The sequence below is a fragment of the Ptychodera flava genome, chromosome 11 (assembly GCF_041260155.1).
Source record: "Ptychodera flava strain L36383 chromosome 11, AS_Pfla_20210202, whole genome shotgun sequence".
Classification (NCBI taxonomy): Eukaryota; Metazoa; Hemichordata; class Enteropneusta; family Ptychoderidae; genus Ptychodera; species Ptychodera flava.
The window spans coordinates 10,079,404-10,101,318 of NC_091938.1; the positions used below are offsets into that span (position 1 = coordinate 10,079,404).

At 37.4% G+C, this 21,915-nt stretch overlaps 1 protein-coding gene across 1 annotated transcript in view; it reads left to right on the top strand.

The window, feature by feature from the left end:
• Nucleotides 1-660: 660 nt before the first annotated feature.
• The window catches only part of LOC139143489 (mesotocin receptor-like), a 111,347-nt gene continuing 90,092 nt past the window's right edge, over nucleotides 661-21,915 (top strand). Inside the window, exon 1 of the mRNA XM_070713850.1 lies at nucleotides 661-748. The gene's annotated coding sequence lies outside the window, so the exon portion shown is untranslated. The remainder of the gene's footprint in view (nucleotides 749-21,915) is intronic.

The window sequence follows — 21,915 nt, forward strand, 5'->3', positions numbered from 1 at the left end:
TCCTTCGAGCAAAATACTCTTTTATGTCCCCACCCAGGCGCAGACATTTCATTAACAAAAGGTATGGGATAGCATCATGGTCTGCTATACGGAAACCTCAAGTTCATCTGCAGTTCGACTGCGCAACGCATCGATTAGTTAGATGCCAAAATCTCAGTAGACAATTGAATTTTGCTCTTTGAATGAAGAATGAAGTTTGCTCAGGCTCATCAAAGACGTTATTGGCTGTCTCTTAGCGAAACACGTTTTACGGCCATCTTGTCAATAAGCTTTAAAAGGCCCTTCCTGTACAAAACCACGGATTTACCCGGTGCCAAGGGCCACGACAAATTGCTTGTGTTGAGACTTGGAAATCGGTCAACAACGGGAAAATAAAGGCCTGATCCATTGCTCTAGACCCTTAGGGAGGATACTGTCAATGATGAATGATTGACTATGAGGGGCTTTGGATATCATGAAACAGCTAGGATATGGCAAGTGGGGTTTCAAAAGCAATCAATTAGCAAGTATGCTTTACAATTAGACGGGTTTTTGCTGAAGGCAATGAAGTGAAGAAATGTAATGAATATAGCTTTACCATCCCCATGGTATACAATGGTTCGTCCCGCATGTCAGCACCTGTAGATTTCCATCTCCCTGTCAGGAACTCCTAATTGCTACATTCACCCGGCGCTGTGGCGGAACGATATGATGTCGGATTCAACAAGAGCTGGAATAGACATCCCTGCCAATGCTGGATCCTCTACCAGTAAGTATATGATCTATCAGAGCTGAGACAATAATTCGCAAGCGGCATAACGAATCTAATCGTACAAAATGGATTTTTGACCGGTATTTGCCTGAAACAACATTGTATAATACGTACCGCTGCAGAATTCTGGCATGCATAAGAGAGACGACACATCGTGGTTTCAAAACTAATAACATCTTGATAGGATGTTCACGAGCGACAAAAAATTATACTCTCTGAAATAAGTAGAAAACATGGTCCACTTTACAGGAAAGTTGATGCAATCACGATTGAAGCGACGAAATTCATCGATGAGAGTTGACCCATTGCGCAAAAGTCAACCAAGCGGGGGTGTATGCCCCTCAGCGTGAAACAGTGACGAGGTGCTCATTTCACTCGTTAAAATCGCATCTCAAAGTAGCCAATGTCTCGCCGACCATGATACAAGGTCCTGTGCACCATTGTAGACTTTCTCCAGTGACTTGCTAAATTGTGAGTCGCGCAAATCTGCTGTATTCTGGGTGTGTCAGAGTCTGCACGGTCGCGATGCCTCGAATTGTTTTCCTCAATACTCTTTTACAAGTATCAATATCAGATAAATACAGGTTGCCTTAAATAAATTGACGCGTTGGATAAAGTTGTTGACAATTTGAACGCATCAACGTGCATCAGCGTGCGTTGTATAATAAAAGTCGTGAATTTGAATTCGAATACGGGTCCTTTCAAAATAGTGAATTAAAATTCTATGGTACATGCCATACAGTATTACCCATATAAAAACTTTGTCATCACACTAGACAATACAAAAAAAACAAACATAAAAAATTAGGATTTTCAACATCGAACACATATAAATATAATAGTAAGTGGAAGGTTTAAATAAGAATTTCTCACAAGGTTTCTGGTCTTCCCCTGTTCACACAAACCTGTACTTGCACTTCAGACAAATTCAGGTTTCGTTTTATCACGGCTTTTAGAATACCATGCTTTTTCTCGTCTTGTAAAATACTGTGTGACCTTCTACATTCAAGCGCATGTCGCCAGAACTAGTTTGTAAATTTAAAGTAAGTTTGGCATTTCTACCTGACCTGATTTGACCTGTACTACCGTAACGGAGATCATACACAAACTTGGCGAACACAGTGGGAGATATGACGTACCCTGCATGGGAGCCAGGAATGACCTCGTTATACACAGCCATTGCGAAACATTCAGATAAATGATTGAATACAGATCCATCATAATATAATTACGAAAACGCACAAAAATATTGAAAGTAAATTGCCAAATCAAGCCCTAGGCCTGTAATTTAAGAGTGCCGTGTTTGTGATTTTAATCACTCTCGGTCGCAGATTCTGAAACGTGCCGTTGCATATCTTGTTTTTCTGAAATTACCTCTCTAAAAGCCAATATTGACATTGTCTTGGAAACAGGAATAGCACAAGAGCTGGTGATATAAGAATTATACCTGAAACCTTACTAAGGTAATATAAGTATGGCAAAATAAGAACCACATGTTTTTGTTTAGGTTTTTGATCGCAAATAAGGTAGTATGTGCCCCGAAAGGAAAAGATTTAACCTGTCCCCAAAATTTCCCTTATGAAATTTTTAACTCTTTTCTTACCAAATTAATTCTAAAAATCAGGCATCACCGTGCAAACTGTGGTACTTGAGAAACAAACTGCCTGACGTTTACCTGTTTTTCAAATTCAAAATGGCCGCCATCCCTATGTTATCTCTATTAGTGAAAATACACTATTCGATTTCGAAAAACAAAGACCGTGCAATTGTTTCTCACTCCAAAACCTTTGAAAATGAATGCGAATAGATGTCAACCAGAAACGTAATTTGAAACAATGAGAAGCTGAATATCTGTCCACGAGGCGCATTTTACCTTAAACGGAAACGGGTCATTGTTACTGGTAAGTTTGGGCTTATCCCTGAAACATGGTGACATTTCTCAAGAATGCAAGTAAATCGACGAGCTTGCGTTTCTGAGTAAAAGCTGTTCAAAGTGTGTATCGATCATGGTTTACTCCGAATAAATTACTAAATAAATTGACCAGCATTCAGGAAATGTCAGATCAATAGTGTTGGACACCCAACCATAATTGCGGTGGGTGACCAGGGTTGTCAAAATGATCATTTCCATACAGGGTTTTAAAACGTTCGCTATAGTAAAGACATTTGAAATTTGGACTGCGACACGCAGGGGAACGGTCACTGTTTTTTGCGCATGAAAATTGGGGAGGGTTGCTCGTTTTCACGCAAACACTTTTGAGGGGTCACTATTTCTCGCGCAGCGTCATCTTTTTGACACAAAACGCCGCCCCCTGTAATTTCCGTCCGGTCCCTAAAATGAACTGGGTTGGTTTTACTGCCGTCTTTAATTTAGTCATCTTTCGATCCACTGTAATAAACTTTATTATAGCAAGTTGCAAAAGCATCAATTCAAACACGCTTAAGATGGGCAGAAAGTAAATGTACTCATTATCTATAAAGGCTGTAGAGCAGTTCTTTGAGCCTTGGAAATTAACTTCTCTCAGAACATTTAAATTGGAAGCGAGGGGGAGTAGCACGGGCTACTACTCTGGCAAGGGAAGATTTGATTTGAGATTTGTTTCATCACGTTTTTTTTCAATGACAAGGTTGTGTTTTAAATCATTTGAAAAGAATGTATGTTCCAAAAAGTGGTAAATACAAGTCTGAGAGTAAGTTTGCGACATCTCGAGAGACAATCTGAAGTTACACGTTATTTTGCCGTGGAGTATACGTGCCAGCGCTTTTGATGCCTTTGTGTTTGATCCTTATGTTTTTTCCAGATATAAGAGCCGACGGCGGATCATCTCTCCTTTAACTTTCGTCTCCTTTGACTTGTTGCAATAATCACCATAAGACATATCTTGTAGCCAGATCTGCACAACTCCAAGAAATAATAATACTCGTCGCTATTTTGTGTTACTGTCGTGAGAAACTGTCTCTTTGTCGAACATAACCTCCGTCTACTACTTTGATTGCACCATGACATTCCGAAGCTTTCAATCCACCTTCATGCAAAACATTTATCTTTGAAATCTCTTAGAATACCTGGGATGATCAAACGGTTACAGTAGCAACTCTAAGAGGTCAGAGGTTAAACACGCAGCCTATAGGATGTTTAATAAATCAAAAAACCTTTATCCTCGACTTCAGGATGTAGATTGGATGTGAACTGGCTCCTATTTAATTTAATCACCTGAGCAATGTGAGCGAAATTCCATATATCGAAACCTCGGTGTCAGAGAAGAAATAGCCTAGGCTGGGCTGCATAAGATGGCCGGCTATTACTGACGTTCGATGAATTTTAATACTAATATGATTTGGCAAAGGAAGGTCACGGTATACAGATATAGCAAATTACTCTTGAGCGATGAAAGTGTATACAAGGTTTCAACATAGACAATTCATGTAAAACAACAGTAAAATACGTATTAACATTATTACGAAATCAATATGGTCACATCTACTAATGCATCGTTTTCCAAAACGGCACGGCAATGTTTGTCGTATTCGTCTGAGATCGTAGTGACATATAGCGCGTGTACCACAGTGGTTAACGAAGAAGGACTGTTTGCCCAAACAGCCATCGAAATGCCAAATGATTGAAGACTCAAGTCTTTTCATGGTTTCTCTGAGTCTTTTGATCCAACCTACCCGTTTTACGAGCTTTGGCAAGAAACCAATCAATCAATCAACCAATCAGTAAAAAGATTAATCGGTCGATCAATCAATCAATTAATCAATCTATCGATCAAATCAAGTACCATTACCGGCCAGTTTGTGCTGAATCTACCCCTACAATCTAGCATATTCAAGATGGCTGCAATATGATAGTGGGCGTTTGCAGTGCAGGTCTAAAGCAAGAATAGGTTTTGAACTGTTCTCGTATTAACCTGATAATACCTTTCCGCAAATAGCACTTATGCGACTGCATAGCGTCCCTCAATTAAATTGTAAAGGATAATTTTATTCAACATATTGTTACATCATTCTTCAACCGATAAACCCATCTTTCGCCTATAAAGTCATAAGATAGTAAGACCATAAGACTCTTACATTATTCGCGGACCTGTTTCAACATTTTGCATCCGATTTCAGGCGGATGGCTGACCAGTCTGACAGATGACTGAATCTAAAGCCACGATTTCCACAAGATTACTATCGGAAACATGCACTCCCGTCCAGCCGCTAATTTTCGTTCTATTCTTGTCACAGACGATGAAGAAGTAAAATTAAATGTCGACGAGACAGGAAATATTTTCTGCTGATTAGCTTGATGGGCAATTGGTTCGACATTTTCGGCAAAACGATGCAGTCGTCGATTTCGCTGTCTCATAATTGCCTCCCCTAGATTACGATCTCTTCACAGCTCTCAAGTTATCGTAACAGGCGATCACCCCGGGGGTAATTCGATAGGAAATTAGCACCATACATTCATGGCGTACATCTACATAGTGATCATGAAGACAACGATACATAGCTAAACAAGAAATCAAGGACACTGTTGCCATATATAGTTGACAGCTCTAAATAGAAGTCCTTATCGTTCAAACCAGCCTCTTCCAAACTTTAACGGCCATTTAAGTCGCTCATTTGTCTTTGCCGCGAGTTTACCTAAAGGCAGCAAAGTCTGGTTCGACATGGTGATCAGCTCCATAGGGGATAGCAATAAATTAACGGAACAAAAAACAGATCATCGTGTCTCTACGTTTTTCAGCTGCATTGCTTTACAAATACACGCTCCAGCAGCAGGTTTCTATTAACCCTCTTTCCCAGATAGCCAATAATTTTTTAACTTTTCAGGTCAAAGACTACAAGAAGCTAAAAGTGTTATTAGCATCAACATATAATGTTCTTGCGTAAAGAGCATTACAATCTATATGAAAATTTAAGGAATATTGTCATATCAACATGCATATCCCATAATTAACTAATGAGCCTGCATCACGGAAAGATTTATTTTACATCATCGTTACGTTTATTTCAAATGATTAGGATATAATGTTCATGCTTCTTTATTGTCAATTACTTGGCGATTCGCTTAAATGATGAAATAATACACAAATCAAACATAAGAACAATAAGCAAGCAGCTGAAATCAATTCAATTGACTGACAAGAAAACAAATCAGCTAATAAACTAAATAACAAACGTTGAATTGAACTATCTTTCGCGATCCATTGACACAGTGGCATGTGACGTTAGCACTATCCTCGTAAATGTTGTAAAATCATTTTTGCCGGGACACTTGTTGCAGCAATACACGTCGCAAATCGAATGATCTTTCCATCCCAACGTCTGTTGCGCACTTAAAATTTTGTAAACCATGGATTGTGATGAATCACCCAATAGTCGATAGTAATATCAGACCACTTGATCGGGCAGCCACCGTTAAATATTTTAACAAATGCGCTGTCACTAACTTTATGGTTCTATATATCGATGGATTAGTGATGTCATGTAAGGGCTGGGTATCTTGATAGCATAGGATAAATATAAGGTTTGAACTCCCGATGCTACAATGCTGTTAGTATATAATTACCATAGGGTAACCATACTGAATGATATATCGTTGAAAAAAATTGCCACGACTGAGTTTAGACATTTCTGAAACGTCTGGCCTTTATTTCGTTCGAAATCAGGAGATTTACATGTAGCCTAAACATAAATGCTGTACACTGAAAATGACGTAAAATACGAGCGTTAAGTATCAGATGCATTTCAGTTTGTTGGCTGTAACCATAGATTCTAGCCATTAGAGAGTGCGGCATAATTTAAAATAGAAAGGTGAATTATCATATTTTAACTGGAAAGCGTTTTGCTAGACCTATATTGAAAGCCTTCCATGGAATTAGGCACGATTCGGAGTTATTCCCACAAGTTTAATATTTTATTACCCAAACTGTATCTGTACTAGCCTGTTTGTTTTTTTAAAGGCACCAAGATTTGCAATATTACATATTACAAGAGTAATACCTTTAACATTAATAATGTTACCAATCTTTAGCAGCCACTTCATTCTGTTCTACCACTAGTCCTGCTTACTAATCTAAGCACGATACATGCAGTCAGGTGCTCCTTTGTGATTGAATGTTTCAAAAGAACCAAAATATGCGATGTGTATTAACGGTAAAGATATCTGAGGCTGCGGATACTGTGCTTACAATGAACCTATTGGACACAGACACTTGAGTCTCATTCGCTGTATACTGGTTGATAGACACGAAAGACACTATGATTAAATGTCAAAAGTTGCTGGTGGCATTTACTTATAAAATATAACAACTCCATGGAAGTGATTAATGTAAAGCTTTCTCCTTTCATTGATTATATAAGCCTTGTCCGTTGCTTCTTATATTGCGTTTAACACGTACATGTGGCATTTTCATCTTGCAGTATTCTATCAATTATACAGCAAATGGTGAACTTCTGAAGACTATTCTAAGATACAAACATTACGTGTTGCCTGTTCCCTCATATGTATTTTATCCCGACGAATTTCTAGATTACAGTAGTGGTTTGTGCGCCAGTTAGTTCCTTCTTTCCAGTAATCATGCAAGTACGGTTTTCGAATATATTATACTTAAATGAAGGACACAGACAGCTGACCCCGGCAATCAAAACATTCACTAGAAATGAACTTTCCAATAACGATTAGTCTCAATTTGATTTTACAGAAAAGAATGTTTACCTTGTACATTCATGACTAGTTTATTCAGTTGTTTGTCTAGTTTTGAATTCGGTCAGCAGGAATGTCTCATGACTGGGTAAATAAAATGTTCCCAAAATGGACGTTGTTATATTTCAACCTTTGCGAGTCAGTTATTTTATTGCATCATTAAATGTGCAGGCACATGTAAATATACGAAGTGAAAGAAACCTAAAACAAGCACACGTAAGTTACATGTATTTTGAAGAACATATATAAACGCGGTATGTGCAAAACTTCTTTGCTATTTGTGATATTATGCTAAAACAGGCTGAATACCTTTTGCTTGTATATGTATATGTCTGTGGCAATAGTGCATGAACGTTTGTTATTTTGATTGAAACTAACTCCTCTCCGTATGTCTTCTCCCTGGGGATGTCGCATTTACTTGAATAAATTAGACCAAAGAGAACAAACCGCATGCTAATACATTATTAAGTATCAGTGTAAAAACAGTAAAACCTATAAAAACAGTACATGATCAGTGAGTAAGGGTAAACTACCATGGTCATACTATACCGGCAACCACTCGTGTCACGTGACCAGATCCATCCAAATCATCTGTCCTCCTAGCTATTACTTTCACCTGATCTCCACTCGTTCAATATCAAGTAGCATTGTTCAAACACAGCTACCGATATATGATCTATACTTACAAATATCGTTCACCGAATCATGTTGAAGGGAAGTTATTTTTACATGATAAGGCGGTTGTGTTTCTTGAAATACGTAACATACAACAGTATGGCTCTCTAATCTGTCTTGAAATTCCTCTCCTTGATGAATAATCCTCATCTGTTTAAAAGCGCACATCTCAGTCGCAGTGACTTTTAACGAATGGTTACGTATATGGTTATACAAAACATTGCATAACAACGAGACTTTGGAGAGTGTCAGCGAATGGATTGCCTCTCAGGGTTTTTAAAACAGTAATGGTATCCGTGTAGGCCGATTGACTCTTCCTCTTTCAGTAAATATGAGAATGGCAATACAATCAACGACAGGACCATAAGGAGAAATTTCTTGGAAATGAAAATCGCGTGCGATTCCTGATCCCACAGATTTTAAATGTCAAAGTGTATTCCGTTATTGAGTGCCGATCAGGAATGTCTCTTTTTATTTAAAAACACCAGTTACCCCTGACAGGGTAATCGCCAAACCGATATTTAAACTAGGACCAATCTTAATCTCGGTGATGACGTAGTCGATGACGATTATATCGACATCCTTGTCACAAATGTTTTTCACATCTTCTTAGGTTACACAACGTCACCATGCTCGCGGTTCTTTTCATTTCTTCGAACGGAACAAATATGTACGTAATCCTTTTTGATTGGTTCTCAGGTGTACTCTTGAAAAGGATGATATTATTCTTAGTAGCAAGAAAGTCTTTTACATGAGTCAATTGGACTATCAAGAGAAGTTATTCCTTGACTTATTCCAGTTAGACGAAATACTAGAATTTTAATGAAGAGTGCATCCTTGAAACGTCAATGTACTGTTGCTCTGATATTAAAAGTCTCTGAGGCATTCAAATACAAACAGTGCTCGGTAGCCGCCCTGAATAAGCATACTTGTTTGCACATGCCGAACGCACATGCCGTACGAAATCTCTTGTAATCTTTACTTTCAAATTAGCAACTTACATGGGCAGCCCAAAACGAAAGCTCTCGACGTCACCAGCTGCGCTTGAGAAGAACTCTCGTAGTCATAGAATGGAATAGAAGGGTTATTGAACAAAACTCATTAGGTTTCTACAACCTATGCAACATCATTTATCTACCACTAATAACACTTACACTTATGTGCAAAATTCTGTGGCTCAAAAATACAATTGGTTTCATCGTTTCTGAAAACGTATGGCACCGCTTTATGTTAATACTACAGCCTGTATTTTGTAACGAACCAAAAGTGTGACCATAGGAAAAGTCATTTTTGCTTTGCTATGGACATCATATGACGTCAGAGACGACGATTTTTCAAAGTGGTCGACGCTAATGTCACCAAACCATTTAAAATTTAGACATCAATCGAGATGTAACCATTCCATATGAAAATATGACAGTTATGATTCTGATAAAATAACTAAACGATCCACAACACTGACAAACGCTGCCTCCCGTAAATAAAAGATAATATGATGAGATGCTGTCAGCTGGATATAGACGATTATGAAGAATAATTGGATGTTGTTAAATTTGTTTTGGGGAATGTATAGTTTCATTCTACACTCCTTTATTTTATATCTAGGAAATGAATAATATTGAACAGCTGATGTATATATTAAAAAATAAAAAAAGTCCATCAATAGCGATAAAAATAAGCAAAGAATCCAATAGTAAATAACGTTCCGACTATCTGTCGCGACTGAGGCTGGTATGTTTGTTGTGAACTTTTAAATATGTTTTGAACATATGTTACACAAGTACATTGCTCTGAATTACGAGGATGAAACATAGAGGTCGATTACAGGCGTGGCTAATTATATGAAAGTGATCAAAACAGAAAAAGGAATATAAAGCAATGACTCTCGCTCTCTGGATGCAATTATCAAAAGAGATAAAATCTGTGAATTAAGAGCACCAAAGAAAAAACGATTGCTGAGATTCGGAACTAATTGGCCTAAGATGACCGTTTTAATCCATGCAAAGCAAGAACAAACAAAACCAAGCAAATAAATAAATGAAAAAGCCATCTTACCATGAGCAACAAACTAAGCAGCCAACTAACTAACTAACAAACAAACAAACATATAAGAATGAATTATTAGTAAAAACTAAGAAACAAAGCAAAAACAAAGAGTAAATAATATACAAATAATAAATGAATGAATAAAAGTACAGAAAAAAAACCGTTCAAATAAATGAAGTAATAGATTTATCAACGAACACTATGATGAAAAGGCGAGTAAATAATATACAAATAATAAATGAATGAATAAAAGTACAGAAAAAAAACCGTTCAAATAAATGAAGTAATAGATTTATCAACGAACACTACGATGAAAAAGGCGAACATAATTTGATACCCACACATGTTTTCGTCCCTTTTACAGTATATGGCATATTGACTGATGATTCATGTGTTATCTAATAGACGTCGCGAAAACGTATTGCCGATGGAATAGCAAATTCTATGTAAGAAACTGTGCCAGAAATATTTCCAAGATCACGTTCTTGGTGACTTGAGGGCGAACATAATTCACCAGAAACTGGTCGTCCCATCTGAGATGTATTCGAATTATAAAAACCCCACTACATGTAGCTTTATCTATTTTTTTCTTTTTTCGATAAAATGGTTGGAAATCAAATTCAGCTTCATGTAAAATGCTTTCCAAATTATGATCATAGAATAAATTTGTAAACATAGGCAAACTAAGCACAATTTCGAGTGGCAACTCAAACACGACCGCCACATCTATACATGCAAGAGCCTCAATTTCTGAGACCAAATCCATTACTAAGGATTGAAATGAGGACAGCTTCAAAAGCAATATGGCTTAATAACGGGGATGACTCAAAAACATCTCTCCGAAAACTGGACAATATCTGTGGTGAGTAAAAAGCAAAAAGATAACAAGAGCTTTAAGTTTAAATTAAGTCATGCCGGGCGTTTGTATACAAGAAATAACGTTTTTAAGCGAAGAGTATCTATTTTCTTGTCAGTACATTCAGTAGCGAGACTTCAATGCCTGGGAGATTTGTCCCTTGGAGGATGTATGCACTCAAATGTCCTAAGTTATTGAATCGTGTACCGTGGAGCTGCGCGCTACAATTGCGTATAGTCTACAATACTCGCTCAGATATGAAAGTGTGGCTGGCAATTTTCGGATGCAGGGGCGTGCGCAAAAATTTGACCGGTTCTTTACGGAAAATGTTCATCTCATCACACAAAAATTATTTCATAGGACATATCAAACGGTGTTTCAAACCACGTTCCGATATTAAAAGGACTGGAATACAAAATTCCTATGTCATCAGTGATGTCCGAGTAATTAATTTTTGTATATTCCAAATAAAAAAATATAGGGAGTAGTAATAGTTAGTTATCTAAGATTCACAGATTAAATGTCAATGGGTACATTTCAAGTAGTATAAAGATCCATCTTTTAGGATGGATTCCATGTTTGTCTTCATTCAGGGTTGACAGACGTCATGCTGTACTGGAATGCGGCACGAATTGCATCGCTGTCCTCGTTTAGGCTAGCAGAGGAACCGTAATCGAGAGCGTCGGCAAATACACACGAACAAGGAAAAGTCGACTTTGCTACATCCGACCGTAATGGCCACACTTCTATTAAGCTTACCGACATTTGATAGAGCCGAAATGTCGAGCACACGAAAAAAGTCGAATAGAGTTTCCGCCCTGCTACTTTAGCTTCCGTTTTCGATTCAACGGAACGTATTATACAGCCATGAAACAGATTTCGAATGGAAGTATTACATGCAGCATTGAAGCTAAGCTGCATCCGAATTACTTTTTAGCGGATGCTATCACATTTAACGAGACAGAAGTCTTCATATTTCCATCTATTGGTTTATTTCTCAAACAGACTGACTGAGAATGAAAAATCTCTCTTTAGAAGAGTTATCATGAAATCAATACCCTCCATAAACTTTCTGGGTCGGTTACTCTAACAGTGGCTGAAAATGCAGAGAACTTGTAGAGCAATGGGCGACAATTAATCACAATCAGCAGTGTGGTAATCCGTGACAAATAATACAGTGATTGCATGAAACATCAATGGGAATGGATTACGCAATCACTCTGATTTTTTGACGACCTTTGTTCTGCGACGCTGTCATTATATTATTTTGTCTGTGCGGCGCCATTCATTAGAAATATTGAGGTCTTTTATCTCTTCCCACGAGTTCTTCATGGGAGTATTCAATCATATGTCGACACTTCGATGATTAAGGTTCCATAAAGTTAATGATTTTATTTGGAAGGTTAATGCATTTTATAATAAACAGGCTAATTTTCCTATTCCCTATAGTAATGTAGGAATGAAATATATATACATGCCGATGAGAATTTTTGTAAAACATCATCTCATGCATTGTTATCCACAAAAATTCTTCGGACTTTTATTAAATAGAACCGATCAATGAATTACATCGTACATCAACTATCGAGGCTAACCGGTAACCTTTTTATACAATGCTCCCTCCGATGAGAAACCCAAATTGTTACTTAAGCAGCAAAACCCGTCGATACTAGAAAATAATTGCCTCTAGCTATCTGTGATTTGTCCTGCCTTATTGAAGCTACAGAATGTCATTGTATATCCATAATTCCGCCAATGCAACACATTTTATGATCTTTTTTATGGCCTGTGTTTATGTCATGTTGCTTGCATGAGAAGTGGCGATTTCGGTTATTTCCCACGACTCTCGAGAGCGACATCTTTGTAGGATCGCGTGTTGCAATATCAAATATCTGATTCTTTGTTGTCGCAGAAAGTCGAGTGTGGGTTGTAACATGTGTGTCTAAAATGTGACATCACAAATCTCATTCACTGCAACGTCGCAATACTTTCAGTGGCCGTAATAACAGTGGCAAAGCAGCCTTTGAGTGGGATTTGTATTTCTCGTAAATCAGTGTGTAGTACAGGGCTTCACGCAAACTGTTGCAAGTGCAGATAATAGAAACCAGCTGTGGAATAGGATTTCCGATTTCCGATGACCTACATGTACACTGCCATAATTATCCAAACAGTTGCGTAATATTGGAATGGGTTGCCGAAAAATACAAGGACAATTTTCGAAAACGTGCATGTGAGTAAAAGAAATTAGATTTTTTTATTTCATCGACAATGTTGATTCACTATTCATGGTAGTCTTTGAGTAAATATGAATAATTCAAGTTTTTTTTGATACAAAACCAGGTGAATCTGTGAAATTATGTACGCATGATTATTGATAATAATTTACTTGATTGGACTAGGGTGGTTACAAGTAGATGCGTGTACAAGAAATTGGATTCTGGAATAACAACGAAATGCTGATTCACTATGCAAGGTAGTCTATGAGAAAACTATGAACAATTTTTTTCCAATATGAAACATAAAACTAACAATATCTGCGTGTTTGTAGACGTTTACCGGCTGTTTATTATTAAAAACTAGGAGAAGTGAATGCAGTTTCTTCACGGTCACGATACACTGCATTACTAAAATATCATTCACCATCACAGAATGTGCACATGAATATTAAGATTGCTGAACCAAGAAGTCAGGTGTATGTGTAATAGTCGGTCTGGCTTCGAGTTTTTTGTATCTGAGCCTGAAATGGGTCCAAAGTAACATCCCGTTCGATATCTTAAAGCTGTCCATCTGGCACTCTTGAGTATTTTTGTAAATTTGAAAAACTAAATGTGGCAAACATTGAACATTTAAGAAGCCCTTTTATAAAATAATATATCCAATAACAGGTGGATTGTTTCAAGTGCTATACAATCATGTATGTTTTGATGAATGAGTGGGTTCATAATAATTGTGACAACAACTGGAGGGCTGCGCAAATGGACGACTGTGTAAGTACGTTTAATCTAGGTCATTTTAGTATGGGATCGTTGGTCGGACAGGTTCTAAATGTCATCGTTTTTTTTCCCGTTATTGAGGGTAATAATTGAAAAAGGACAGATTATTACCCTTGAGATGACGTCATCAATCACAACTGGATCGATATCTTCCTACGCCAATCAACAATGTATACGTATTTAACATTTTCGTATCGTTCTAGCGATTCTTTTCATTTCTTTGCTGAATACAAACACGTACAAATCCTTTTCGAATGGTTCTCAGGTGGACTGTTGATGAGGTTGAGAACATTTTGAGTATGAATAAAGTACTATTAACGAAAGCTGTACAGTGGAAACGCCAATGCAATGTTGCTTTGATATCAAAAAGCCTCCCGTCAATAAAAGTACAAACAGTACTTGTTAGACGCCATGCAATAAGCGTGCGTGCTTGCACCTGCTGCATCAAAACTCAGAAAACGTTCACTTTCTAATAAGGCATCGACATGATCGGCACAAGCCATAAGCTCTTAACTTTACCAACTGATCTTGACAAGAGCTTTCAAGGTGTACAGGATCCGACGTAGTTGAAGAGCAGGTTTTTCGTTAACAAATTCCATGTGTTTTCTACTAAGCAACATTAATCTATTTTGTCTACCATAAAAACATCACCTCTTTGCAATACTTTTCAGCTACATTTCATACATCAACATAAGTCTGTTCCAAAGGAAAAGTCACATAGTTTTTGCTTCGTCATGTGACGTTACTGACGACTATCTTTCAAAACTTTCAGAGCTAATCTCCGAATCCATTCCAATACTTGATATCAATGATTTGATCACTCAACACGGGAATACGGCTGTTATTGATTCAGATACAGTTACCAAGCGATATTCGCAATATTGTCGAATTTGTCTCTTCATATCCATTATTACAGAATAATGAGCACCTGTAAGCTGTTACAGACAATAAATGAAGAATTATTAGACAAAATTAAATTTGTTGAGAGCAGCAGTTGGGTTTCATTTTACACTCGATTATTTTATTATCAACATAGAAAATGGATAATACAGAACAGCTGACGGTTATATTCAAAAAATAAAAAAGTCAGTCGTTAGCGATAAAAAATAAAGTATCTAACGGCGTATAGCGTTAGGACTACCTGTTAAGAGTACGACAGAAGCTGGTAATTTTGTTTTGGTTTTTAATATGTTGTTTTGTCCTTTCTCTGTGTATTACACAAGTACATTGCTTTAAATTACGACGATTAAAAGTAGAGTCGGCGCGTACGGTGGCACGTACTACTAAATGACTAATAAAAATGATGAAAAACAAAGTGAAAATGTATCGAGCTAGGGCAGTCGCTCTCGAGTGCTATTATAAAAATAACTAAATCGTTTATATTAGAACGCTGAATAATAATAGATTCTGTTATTCAGATAACTGTTTGAATACAAACTCATAAATTAAACAAAAGCTATACACCAACTGAGTAATAAGTAGACGTAACTACATTGTACGCATCATCCATCTAACTATAAGCAACAAAGAAACCAACACAAACAACCAACAAACATAACCAGCAAAACCAAAGAATTTTTTAAGAAGCAAATATCAGAACATAAAATCTTTATGTCATTAGTTTTTATAATTCAAATTGACAAGAAATTGACAAGAAAATGCGTAGTGGAGAGTTTTGAGAGTGATGATCTAAGGTTGCTGGATTGAATGTCATAGATACATTTCTAGTAGTGTGAAGCTCAGTCGTTCAGAGCTAATTCTTGGCAGACGTAACGCAGAGCGAGGGTGCAGTACCAATTACGTAGATATCGCCAATTTGGATCGTATATGCACCGTAATGGAGAGTATCAAAAACGACGAAGATCTAGTTGATTTTTGTATGCCCGATCGTAAACTCTACTGACACCTCTTTGAGGCTTCCCGACATTTGACATTGCCGCGTTCTCAAACACTGCGCACACGAAATGTTGAGTTAATTAGTTTCCGCCGTGTAACCTAAGCTTCCGTTTTCGATTCAATGGAACGTATTAACAGCCTTGGAAATAAATGTCAAACCCAAATAATATATGCGGCATCGAAGGCGAACTACAGGTAATTTACTGTTTTGCGGATGCTATAACATTACACGAGACAAAAGTCTTTACGTTCCCCGACTTTGGTTTATCCTTCGTAAGGTGATATACTTCCCTTCACAAGAGATTTTCTGGAAACCCAGAGATCTCTCAAACATTCAAGGCTGAAACTGAAGACAGCTTGCATAGTTATGGGCAACAGTTCATAACTTCTTCAATAATGTGGTAATCCATTAAACTGTATATAGTGAAAGCATCAAATATTAACGTTGAATTGATTACGTCATTAGTGGTAATTATTGATGACCTTTGTCCTTCGACACTGTCATTACATTACAATACCTTTATGGCACACTGAGTGGCAAATACGGAACTATTGTGCCATGAATTCGCCATTGAAGTATTCAATCATGAACTTCGATGACTTAATGACAGCGGTTACACAAAGTTAATGACTTTATTGAGAAAGGTATTATATCTAATAATAAACCCATTTATTTTCCTTTTCCAGATGATGATATATGGAATAATATATATACGATCCTTTGTTATCGCAAAAAAACGAGAGTCGATTTGAAAATGAATGTTTAAATGAGATATCACAAATTTCATTCACTTTCAAGTCGCAATTCTGTTCAATTGACAACGATAAAGTAACCCTTGAGTGGAATTCGCATTTCTCGTAAATCAATGTATGAGATACGAGTATGTATACATGTAAGTCAAGGAATACGTCAGGCAAACACTTGCAGGCCCAGTTTAATACAAACCAGCTGAGTCGTGGAACTTCCGATTACTATTCCTGATCAAATAGTTGTGAAGCATTGTAACGGGTTTCCGAAAAATATCAACGACAGTCTTGAACGTGACAAATACGACAAGTTACTGTCATTTTCAGGCCATGGTTGAAACAGCATAAAGGACAATTTAATGCTACAATTTGCAGGCAACGATGGCAACGGCATGCCTATAAAACAATGAAATAAACGTACATCGGGATAAGTTTACTGAATGCTCATAGTATGTAGTTCTGGAGTTTTACATATGAATGTCATTTCCTCGCGGCAGATGGATGGCCTACGAACAAAAACAACGAGAAAAATGCATTATATCAATGCACTCAAGAAAGATGTCTTTCTGATGGACCCGGAATCCAAATAGTTAACTGGATACGCACGAAGCCGGCCTTATCTTATTTCATTTTAATTATTTTATACCTGATTTGCAAGAAAGATGCCTTGCGGATGGCCCCTGAATCCAAACAGTTAACTGGATACGCACGAAGTCGGGCTTATCTCATTTCATTTTCACCACTTTTGTGTAGATTTCACGTGCAGCTAAGGGCAATGGCAACAATTTTTTCCAAAAAGTCCTTTTTAATACTTAAGTCTTCAGTTGGCATTATTTTCCTTTAGCTCTTTCTACTGAAGCATGTCGTCGTCCTCAATGGAGTCTTTGACAAGTAGGATTTCATATGTCTCGAATAAAATCTGTGGCGAAATGATTGAAATGTAAATATCACGAAGTCACGTCGGCCAGTAACTTTTACAAGGACGATTTCCATCGCTAAAGGTTGGTCATACCCGTGATGTCATACTGAAGGCAGAATTCAAATCAGGAATAGTGCGGTGTTTTTGTAGTTTCACCTTTGTGAACCGTGAGATTGGCATTTTTTAATGGAGTCAAATCGTTCTCTCTCTCTCTCTCTCTCTCTCTCTCTCTCTCTCTCTCTCTCTCTCTCTCTCTCTCTCTCTCTCTCTCTCTCTCTCTCTCTCTCTCTCTCTCTCTCTCTCTCTCTCTCTCTCTCTCTCTCTCTCTCTCTCAGTTGTTAATTTTGTTTCAAGCTATTTTATACGCTTTTAGCTGCTTTGCATGTTAATGAACTAGCATGTTAATGAACAGCCGATTCAATCAGGTAATAATTCAATCTATAAAGACACCCGATAAACATTTATGGCTGGGTTTTGACCGATTATGTGCATTTTCTTCGCATGCGATTTTCACACCTTTCCGAACAACTGCATCCATGTTAACATTAGAATTTTAAAGCAAAATGCACCCCAGAGACAGATACTTCGTACTTTTAACGTCTTTGGCAGTTCTCTGTTCTATCGCTGTTGTTTTGGACACAGTGTTATGTAAAGCCTATAGAGAAATTTCACTTCTTTGGTCATTATTGGCATATTTGGCGTTTTCCCATTAGATTAACAAAAGGAAAGTGTCAATTGTGAAATCTATAACATGCGTCTCTAATAAAAATGTTCAATAATGCATATTCTGTTCATTCTAATTTTTATCATGAAAATTTGAAGTTTCTATACTTATATTAGTACCCCTTTGTATGTTGTATGCACCAATACCCAGCGAAACATTTCACGTAAGCACCGTAACAGGTTTGTGATTGTTACTGCATTCATACAATGAAACCAAACATTTCTTTCATTCAAGAGGACAGGAGAAAGCATTACGTAAATTACTGTGTCTTTAAACTCGCTCAAATGTCAAAAATGATCCATGCGCTCCTGCAAAAAATCACGACAATGCAAAAATTCGACATCTCGAATAACATCTTAGTGAAAATGTATGACACATTCTATCTATATAGAAAAAAACCTTGATGCAGACGACAAGTGGAGATGTGTGTATGTGCGTATTCATAGACGTTTACATGCTAATGTTATATGATCGGATACTCCACAAGTTGGACATAGGAGAATTTTCAGGTACTTTAATAATCAAATTTACTACCCTGTAAATGTCTCCATTATTTGGGTCACTGCTTAGGATTCCTAGCGGAAATATAAAAAGACCCAAAAGGTTGACGCTGTTTGATCGATAGATATCATGTACGTGCCAAGAAATGTCAACGCGCATCCTGCCAGGATGAAAATCTAGCGCTACTGAAGGCTGGGCAAAAGTATATTTTTCCGCTGTTAGGCGCAGCTCACACGTATGGAATTTGGCATCCTACGTGTATATCCTTTCTGCAGTTTTCGCGTCAATCGATCAGATCAAACGATCTAGTGATTGTAAACCAAAGTGAGACAGTGCATGCTGCTGAGAGCTCTCTTTGCCCCGAAATATTCACTTTCCATGGAGCCTGCACCTGGCTATGCTGCCTTTAAAAGCTTTGGACACATGAAAAAAACAAAATCTTTTATCCGTGCTTGCAGCTGGTAAAATGCAAAGACACACTCATATGTACTTGTCTTGATTCAAACGGTAAAGTGTAAAATTACTATCGTTCAAGTTACTTTTTTACGACTATCCATTCCAGAATACAAGAAGTGAAATTTGATTTACTGCATTCCTTATTGATATTGTTAAATAGTTAAATTAAATGTAAGCGATTAAAGTTTTGAATTAGAAAGAGATGTACATGGGTGATATAAAAAGGGCAATGCGCTCGTTAACGGACAATATCTACAGGTAATGTGTCTCGCAGTCGGCCTTATCCGAATGAAATTGTCACTACATTGTAAATTATCCATCTATGATGGAAAGGACACGAGATTATGTTGAAACCAGACAATCAGACCTTTACAGTTGCGTCGAGTAGTGATTGGTCGCTGAGAATGGCTTGACGTCATCAATCGATGGAATGTCGATTGCTCAGTTTATCATTTGTAGTTATGTCTCCTGTAAAGCCGACTTTATGTTTAGACTGTGATTGCTAATTTCATGCGTTATATAGTTCGCGTCATTTTATTTGATGAGTCAGACTGGTTCAGTTCAAGTGAACCATTTCTCCATTGGCCTGATATTTCTTCCGCCAGGCTTAGATTCATGTTCCCCTTGAAAACTGTGAAAACCAAGTGCATGATCATCCATTTCCTTAACATCAACATGCCATTAACCTAAAGAGGCGCGTGAAACACACATTTTGTCTTAATTGACTTGGCAATATTCCGTGCTGATTTATGTCTTCTTATGTAGCGTGATTTAGTTTAACTTAATAATCAATGCAGCAATGTTTTTTCTTAATAATGAGTTGTAATTTAATATCTGATATTTTCAGGACATGTTCTTTGTTTCCTTCAGTTAATGCTAAAAATGCTCACCACATCCTTATACATTGTTATACAAGATATAAAACGCAATACAATCAAATGTTCCCAACCGCATAGTATATTGTTGCGTACTACTTTGAAACCAGTATAGGTCTTCACCTCACTACGTTGTTGACAAAACCTCGCGTTTCGCTGGAGGACTTCTCAAAGGCGCACTGTTCACCTGAAAGGTCAAAGATCTAGATCATATCATTTCACTTCTGCGTGCCTAGGAATATTCTCTATGCCATGTTCTCAAAATACTTGCTATCATATTCATTGCCTGAGGCACACTAACGTTAAAAAACGGTCAACAAATAGTGTGCATCTTTAATCTATTAGATGATTGCCTGCACTTTAGCTTCGATTACATTTGGTCTTTGGAAGCCTGATAACAGAATTACAACCAACCTTTTGCAAACATTACTACTGGAAATTGAGAAGTTGTTGTCGGTCGATATCGTTAATATCTACATGTTAGCATAGTATTATTAATCTAATTGTAAGCGGCACTTTACCTAACTAGATATACTAGTTCAAATTTGTCTGATATTCGCAATACAGTTGAGTGAATGGTGGCATGTGTCCTTTTTTATCATTGTCGGAATGGGAGCGCTGATGTATACAAGAATGCAACTTGACATTTGATTGTAACTAGATAAATATTGTTCTTAAAGAAGATATGGGAAGATAGATCCAGGATAAAAAGCGAGATATTTGACCTAGCAAACAGTTTCCCCTCTGATTGACCATGATAAAGTTCTCGACCATAGCTAATGATGATGATAAACGCCAATGCTTTTTTATTTGACCCACTGAATGGATGTCAAAAGATACAGCGTGGCTACCCGTCGGTTTTATTTCCAGCTGCAGGCAATGACACCAATAACGAGTTTGCGAACTCTGTCCATGCTTTTTATTGAGACCAAACCATCAGAGCTACTAGGTATCATGGCGCGTTACATGAATTTTCACATCTGCAAATGATAATAGTCATGTTTTAATGACCTTCTCATGGCAGATAACCTACAGGCAAGCAGAGGTAATAATTTAATTTTACCAGCACACTTTCTGGCAAATCGCAGGTTTCTCAAACGTTCGGTGAAACTTGAGTCGAAGCTGTGTGAGCCGTGTGTATCGATTAGAGACTGTAATCTACAACGATCAAGATTTTCGCCAAGTCACAGCCTACGTCAAAATTTGGTTAAGTGCCGGGTGCGACGGACACAGATACTCAAATAAACAGCAGTTGCTTGAAAACCTGTCAAAGTCAGAGAATGGGGCACAAGTATCTCCCTCAAGTGATGTAGGCAGAATATTTTAGCAGGATTCTAGCAAGCTACTGAATATGCATTTTGAGCTTTGATTTTTGACCTGTGAACGTCAGCAAGGTTCTGAGCCTAAGTTTAATTTTTTCCCGTCTGTATAGACGTGTCCTCGGCTAAAATTGCTGCGTTTTGAAAACTATTAAATTTTGTCGAAGAAGATATTTTAATCAATCAATGTTTGAGAAGATTTGGGATTCTCATGTGTCGCTCAGAAAAGTCTGTCGCCGTTCGCTGCCCTACACTTTTGCTGGTCAATAAAACTTTGCTTAGCACGTCAGGTATCTTTCTGGGTGAATAATTCCAATATAGTCATTTCTGGTATTTTATAAAACGCACGAACTATCCATTGATAACGAGTTGCCATAGTGTTGTGATTTGATTTGATGGTCAAGCATCATTCATTAAGACACTTAATGAGAATTAAATTATATTACTCTGTTTTGGTTAT